Here is an 8476-nt window from a genome sequence, read left to right on the forward strand (position 1 = left end):
AGGGGAGCCCCTCCGAGATTGGATCTGTCTCTGTGTCTCTCTCCGTTTCTGCGTTCCCTGATTCTGCCCTTTCACCGTTTCTTAAATTCCCGGAGATCCGTAACTCCGATTGGGTTGAAATTTGGACACAATTTTTATCCGGATATTGGCTTTCTTGCGGCGAAAGAAGGGCACCAACCGCCTTACAGGGTGGCCACGAGGGCCCAGGGCGCGCCTGACCCCCTGGGGCGCGCCCTTCACCCTCGTGGGCCCCTCGGGCATCGTCTCGCGTTGATTCCACTTCCCAAAATTCACATATATTCCAAAAAAAATCTCCGTCAGTTTTTGTCCCGTTTGGACTCTGTTTGATATGGATTTCTGCGAAACAAAAAACATGCAACAAACAGGAACTGGCACTGGGCACTGGATCAATATGTTAGTCCCAAAAATTGTATAAAAAGTTGCCAAAAGTATGTAAAAGTTGTAGAATATTGGCATGGAACAATCAAAAATTATAGATACGACGGAGACATATCAGTACCTCAATATCTTGTAACCAATTTCTTCAAACTCTGTACTTACACTTCAATTATTTTTATCCCGTTTAAAGCCTAATGAATTTTTCATCAATCACCAAAAAGGGGGAGATTGTAAGCGCATCAAGTGCCCCCTTAGTGCCTTTGGAGTATTGAAGACAAATAGGTTGAGGAACTAATGTATTTATGAGTATACACAGGAGACCGAGTTCCAGAAGATTTGGTTTAACACATGGAAGACGACCCCCAAAAATATTGGATTTTTTCAAGTGAAGAATTTGGTGATGAAATTGGTACAACCTTTGACGAAATTTATGTGAAGACTCTAAAGCTTGAAGACTTTGGTTTTTGTAGTTTCTTTTCTTCTTATTTGATTCATAGGAAAAACCGTACTGTTAAAGGGAGTCTAGGTGAAACATATTTCACATTTCCAAAGTGATGCTCAAACTTACTCAAATCCATACACAAGCCGCTTCGAGTGAAGCCTTTAGAAATCTCTAGAACTGCTGGTGCATTTGCTAGCGACAGTGACGAAGTTTGTATGGTTGCTGACGAATTTGGTCAGGCTGAGGAGTTAGGAGTTCGCCAGTGCGTTCTGCCTAAAAGTGAGGAAATTGAGTGCCCCCGCGAATTTGAGAGTTCAAATTTTGACCGTTGTTACGCCGCATGCCAGCTGTCGAGTGGATCCTTATCCTGACAACGGTCGAATTAGAGAAGGGCATTTATGACAATTCATGTCGGATTGCCCCTGACTATAAATAGCCGCCCCCACAACCACTTGTTGGTTGATTGCTCCAAGAGAACTTGACACTTGTCATAAGAGAGCAATCCATCCTCTGACGACTTTGAGAGAATCCTAAGTGAGGAAAACCCCAGAGGCAAAGTGATTGAGCATCACTGAAGAAATTGATCCATGTGATCCGACGCCTGTTACCTTTGAAGACTATCATTCTTCCAGATGGTTAGGCGTCAAATTCTGAGTACACCAAGAGTCGTTGTGGTGTGCCGGAGAACAAGTCTATGAAGGTTTTGGAAGTCTACCTTGAATATTTACCACGAGTTATTGGGAGGACTAAGTGACCTTAGCTCAAGAGGAATACAGTGAGAACTGTGTGTCCTTTGAGTTGCGACTCAACCGCCTCAACCAGATGTACAGTTGTTGCAACAACTGGAACTTGTCTACCAAATTGCATTGTCTTCACCGAGCCAACCTGGTTTCAAATTCCTCAACCCTCCCTTACTTTATTCCACTGCTGAAGAATTTGTGATCTATCCTTTGACGAATTTGAACTGAAGAATTTCATCAAGTCATCTCTCATTTCATCAGTTCATATTCCTCATGCTTGTATGACTATATGATTGCATGTTCTTCCCTCTTACGTATCTTGATTGCATGTACTCTGATTCCGTGATGACTTAGTTTCCCTTGCGTGTCTATTTCTTCACTCCGATCTTCGTCAAATTCTTCAGAGTTTGATGAATTTCTAAAAATCTCCCATTCACCCCCCTTTGGGAGATAATCTGTGCTTTCAAGAATGGATCATCGGCGACGTAGTCAATCACAGAGACAGCCACAACGTTCTCGGGGTCCACCAGAGAAGAAGGAGGGGGACAAACAAACAAATATAAGGCATACAAATGCAACACAATGCATGGCATGGAAAAATGTTATGCTAGGGGTGTTTTAGTGTATTACTATGCATTATAAATGAAGAGGGAAAATATTCCTGGCTCCGGGAATTATTGTCTGTATTGATCTGGATGCAAAAGTTCCATGTTTGTTATGTTAGAGACGTGTGACACGTATATGGATGGCATATTCGGATTCGTTAAATTGTTCTGATTAACTTTCATATATGAATTATTTTCATCTGGTTTACGAATTATTTTATATGATTTTCCAAAGTTTAAATGATTTCCAATTTTTGGATTTATTTATATTTTGAAATGAAAACAGTAAAATACTTTGTCACCTAGTGCTATTCTAGGCAGTGTATGCGAGTGGGCTAGTGAGGTTGGGTTGACCCAGTCAAAGGTTGGCTAGTCAACATATGGACAGTGTAAGTTGGTCTCGCATGGCATTGTCTTTACTTTAATTAGATGATTTCATTGTGTTATTTAGGCAGCAGGGCCAGCGTCAGTGACTATTAGTGATAGGATTAACACTTATAGCAATTAGCTTTTAATATAATTAGGCCCAGCCCCACATGGCAGTGTTACTAGCCAGCCATTGTGTGGCCGTTCTCACGCACAAGCATGATACGTCTCCAATGTATCTATATTTTTTGATTATTTCATGCTATTATATTATCAATCTTGGATTATGCATTTTTATGCTATTTCATATCTTTTTTGGAACTAACCTATTAATCCAGTGCTTTGTACTGGGTTCAATCTTGCAGTGTCCTCACCCACTGACAAAAGGGGTAGTGAGGCGCATATTGTATTGTTGCCATTAAGGGGAAAACGATGGGGTTTAATCATATTGATTGAATTTACTTTGTCTACATCATGTCATCTTGCTTAAGGTGTTACTCTATTTGTCATGAACTTAATACCATAGATGCATGTTGGATAGCAGTCGATTGATGAAGTCATAGTAGTAGATGCAGGCAGGAGTCAGTCTACTTATAACAGACGTGATGCCTATATACATGATCATTGCCATGAATACGTCATAACTATGCGCTTTTCTATCAATTGCCCAATAGTAATTAGTCCACCCACCATATGCTATTATTTCGAGAGAGAAGCTTCTAGTGAAAATTATGGCCCCCCGAGTCTACTTTAATCATATTATAAAAACCAAAAATACCTTGATGCAATTTATTTAATTTTATTTTGTTTTGCAATTTATCTATCTACCTATACAGATTTGATCCTTGCAAGTAACGAGTTCAAGGGGATTAACAACCCTCTCGCCCGTGTTGGGTGCAAGTATTTGCTTTTGTGTGTGCAGGTGCTGCTCACTAGGATTTGTGTGGTTCGCTTTTTGGTTTGATAAACCTTGGTTCTCACTGAGGGAAAACTTATCTCTACTGTATTGCTTCACCCTTCCTCTTTCGGAAAAATCCCAACGCAACTCACAAGTAGTAGAAAGAATTTCTAGCACCGTTGCCGTAGAGACATCATCAAATCACTACAAGTACCTTCACTCAAACTATCATCTACTTTCTCTACTTTTTATTTGCCTGTCTTTTTCTCTCCCTCCACTTCTCTAAAAAAAATCAAAAACACAAAAATATTTTACTTTGTTAGTTTGCTTGTTTGCTTGCTTCGTCACTATGTCTCAAGAAAACACTAAGTTGTGTGATTTCTCAAATACTAATAATAATGATTTTATTAGTACTCTAATTTCTCCTCTCGCCGCTAGTGCGGAGTCATATGATATTAATGCTGCATTGCTACATCTTGTTATGAAAGAACAACTTTCTGGAAATCCTAAAGAAGATGCTGCATCTTATCTTAATACGTTCGTTGAATTATGTGATATGCAAAAGAAAAAAGATGTGGATAATGATATTATTAAGTTGAAATTTTTTCCTTTCTTGCTAAGAGATCGTGCGAAAACATGGTTTTAATCCTTGCCTCGCAATAATATTGATTCGTGGGATAAGTGTAAGGATGCTTTTGTTGCCAAGTATTTTCCTCCTGCAAAGATTATTTCTCTTATAAATCAAATTATGCATTTTAAGCAACTTGACCAAGAACATGTTGCACAATCTTGGGAGAGAATGAAACTAATGATTAGAAATTGTCCCACTCATGGTTTAAGCTTATGGATGATAACACAAAATTTCTATGCGGGACTAAACTTTGTTTCTAGAAATCTTCTAGACTCTGCTGCAGGTGGTACCTTTATGGGAATTACATTGGGGGAGGCTACAAAGCTTCTTGATAATATGATGACAATTTTTTTCAATGGCACACCGAATGAGCTCGAACCGGTAAGAAGGTAAACTTTGTCGAATAAATTGCCACTTTGAGTGATAAAATGGATGATGTTATGAATATGTTCAGTAATAAAATGCTCAAGTTGATCCTTGATGTCTGCTAGAACTACGTCGGTATTTCCCCAAAGAGGAAGGGATGATGCACCACAGCAACGGTAGGTATTTCCCTCAGTGATGAGAACAAGGTTATCGAACCAGTAGGAGAACCAAGCAACACTACGTAAAAAGCACCTGCACACAAATAAAAAATACTCGCAACCCGACGTGTTAAAGGGGTTGTCAATCCCTTTCGGGTAACGGCGCCAGAAATTGGCAAGTGGACGTGAGAGAGTTGTAATAATTGATAGATCAAATGCCAAATAAAATAAAGTGCAGCAAGGTATTTTGTATTTTTGGTTTAATAGATCTGAAAATAAAAGGCAAATGAAATAGATCGCAAAGGCGAATAATATGAGAAAGAGACCCCGGGGTCGTAGATTTCACTAGTGGCTTCTCTTGAGAAAAAGGGCAAACGGTGGGTAAACAAATTACTGTTGGGCTATTGATGGAACTTCAAATAATCATCACGATATCCAGGCAATGATCATTATATAGGCATCACTTCCAAGATTAGTAGACCGACTCCTGCCTGCATCTACTACTATTACTCCACACATCGGCCGCTATCCTGCATGCATCTAGTGTATTAAGTTCATGGAGAAATGGAGTGATGCAATAAGAACGATGACATGATGTAGACAAGATCTATTTATGTAGAAATAGACCCCATCTTGTTATCCTTACTGGCAACGATACATACGTGTCGGTTCCCCTTCTGTCACTGGGATCAAGCATTGTAAGATCGAACCCATCACAAAGCACCTCTTCCCATTGCAAGATAAATAGATCAAGTTGGCCAAACAAAACCCAAATATCGGAGAAGAAATACGAGGCTATAAGCAATCATGCGTATAAGAGATCAAAGAAGACTCAAATAACTTTCATGGATAAAAAGATAGATCTGATCATAAACTCAAAGTTCATCCGATCCCAACAAACACACCGCAAAAAGAGTTACATCATATGGATCTCCAAGAGACCATTGTATTGAGAATCAAATGAGAGAGAGGAAGCCATCTAGCTACTAACTACGGACCCGTAGGTCTACAAAAGACTACTCACGCATCATCGGAGAGGCACCAATGGACATGATGCACCCCTCCGTGATGGTGTCTAGATTGGATCTGGTGGTTCTGGACTCTGTGGCGGCTGGAATTGATTTTCGTCGACTCCCCTAGGGTTTCTGGAATATTGGGGTATTTATAGAGCAAAGAGTCGGTTCGGGAGGCACCCGAGGTGGGCACAACCCACCAGGCGCGCCTGGGCCTCCAGGCGTGCCCTGGTGGGTTGTGCTCCCCTTGGGGAACCCCCAGGCACTTCTCTGGCCCACTGGATGTCTTCTGGTCCAAAAAGAATCCACAAAAAGTTTCGCTGCGTTTGGACTCCGTTTGGTATTGATTTCCTGCGATGTAAAAAACATGCAGAAAACAACATCTGGCACTTGGCACTATGTCAATAGGTTAGTACCAAAAAATTATATAAAATGATTATAAAACATCCAAGAATGATAATATAACAGCATGGAACAATCAAAAATCATAGATACATTGGAGACGTATCAGCATCCCCAAGCTTAATTCCTGCTCGTCCTCGAGTAGGTAAATGATAAAAACAGAATTTTTGATGTGGAATGCTGCCTAACATGTCATCTCATATTCTTTTCTTTATAGCATGGACATTTGGACTTTTATATTGTTCAAAGCAATAGTCTAGTTTTGACATGAGACTTAAATACTCAAGCATACCAACAAGCAACCATGTCTTTCAAAATATCAACGCTAAAATAAGTTATCCCTAGCCCATCATGCTCAATCATTGATCCATTCATGAAACACACTCGCATATTAGCTACACCCAATGCTCAAGTACGATCATAGTGCCCCCTAGTTGGTGCTTTATAAGAGAAGATGGAGACTCAAATTAAAAATAAAAATTGCATAAAGTAAAAGAAAGGCCCTTCGCAGAGGGAAGTAGGGATTTGTAGAGGTGCTAGAGCTCAGAGCGAAAATTGAGAGATAAAAACTGTTTGAGAGGCATACTTTTCCCACCAACGAAAACGACTCAGAGTTCCCAACACTTTCCATGCTAGATATATCATAGGCGATTCCCAAACACAAAATAAAGTTTATTCCTTTTTCAACCATACTTTCACTTTCCATGGCTAACCGTATCCACGGGTGCCCTCCATACCAACTCTTTCCAAGCAATTTATTATTTGACAACATAAAGTAAATTAATTTTTCATTTCGGGACTGGGCATCCCTAATACCTTTGCCTTACTCTCGTGCAATGGAAAGTGAATAAACACTCATCTTGAGAATAACACATCTAGCATGGAAAATATTAGCCACCCCTCACCGCCTCGCTAGCGATATGAGCACAGAAAAGAGAAATTTGTTTTGAAAATTAGAGATGGCACATACAAATTTGCTTAGAACGACAAAAGAATACCGCATATAGGTAGGTATAGTGGACTCATGTGGCGAAACCGGTTTAAAGGATTTTGGATGCACAAGTAGTGATCATACTTAGTGCAAAATGAAGGCTAGCAAAAGATTGAGAAGCGATCAACCAATAAACCAATAATCTCATAAGCGAGCATTAAGCACAATTAACAGCGAATAATGCACCACAAGTAGGATGTAATTTAATTGCATGACTATTGACTTTCGTGCTTGCATAGGGAATCACAAACCTTAACACCAATATTCTTACTAAAGCACAATTACTCATCAACATGACTCACATATCACATCATCATATCTCAAAACTATTACAAGGAATCAAGTTTATTTTGTCCAATGATCTTCATGGAAGTTTTTATTATATCCTTCTTGGATATCTATCACTTTGGAACTAATTTTCATGTGTTGCTTTTGATAAGCTCAAACAAATATAAGTGAAGATCATGAGCATAATATTTCTTTCTTTCAAATTAATTTAAGTGAAGCAAGAGAATTTCTTGAAAATTTTACTAACTCTCAAATAAATCAAAGTGAAGCAAGAGAGCATTTCTTAAAAATACTAAAGCACACCGTGCTCAAAAAGATATAAGTGAAGAACTAGAGCAATTCCATAGCTCATAAAAATTTAAGTGAAGCATAGAGAGCAATTCTAACAAGTCATGGCATAATTTTGGCTCTCTCAAATATGTGTGTCCAGGAGGAATCAAGACTTAAAATACAAAGAAAAACAAGCAAAGAATCATATCATACAAGATGCTCCAAGAAAAACTCATAATATGTGACGAATAAAAATATAGTTTCAAGTAAAATACCGATGGTTGTTAGAAGAAAGAGGGGATGCCACTCGGGGCATCCCCAAGCTTAGTTGCTTGCTTCTCTTTGGATAATAGCTTGGGATGCCATGGGCATCCCCAAGCTTAGGCTCTTCTTACTCCTTATTCCTTCATCCATCGTAACACCACCCAGAACTTGAAAACTTCAATCACACAAAACTCGACAAAACCTTCGTGAGATCCGTTAAAGAAAGCAAATCACTAATATAAGTACTGTTGCAACCCATTCATATTTTATTCTTGCATTATATATAATGTATTCCAACTTCCCTATGGTAAAACCTCTTCAAAGAAAACCATAGGATCATCAAAACAAGCACACAACTCAAAGAAAACAGAATCAGTCAAAAACAGAACAGTCTATAGTAATCTGGATATTTTGAATACTTCTGTAACTCCAAAAATCCTGAAACATTAGGAAGACATGAGAAATTTGTATATCAATCTACTGTAAAAAATTCAGAATTTTTCGTCACTTCTGTGATTTTTAATAATTGTATCTCTGGGCGCAAAAGTTCCTGTTTTTTCAGCAAGATCAAACAACTATCACCCAAGAAGATGCTAAAGGCTCTACTTGGCGCAAACACTAATTAAAACACAAAAAACACAAT

Source organism: Triticum aestivum, chromosome 1D (genome assembly GCF_018294505.1).
Source record: "Triticum aestivum cultivar Chinese Spring chromosome 1D, IWGSC CS RefSeq v2.1, whole genome shotgun sequence".
In the NCBI taxonomy this organism is placed as follows: Eukaryota; Viridiplantae; Streptophyta; class Magnoliopsida; order Poales; family Poaceae; genus Triticum; species Triticum aestivum.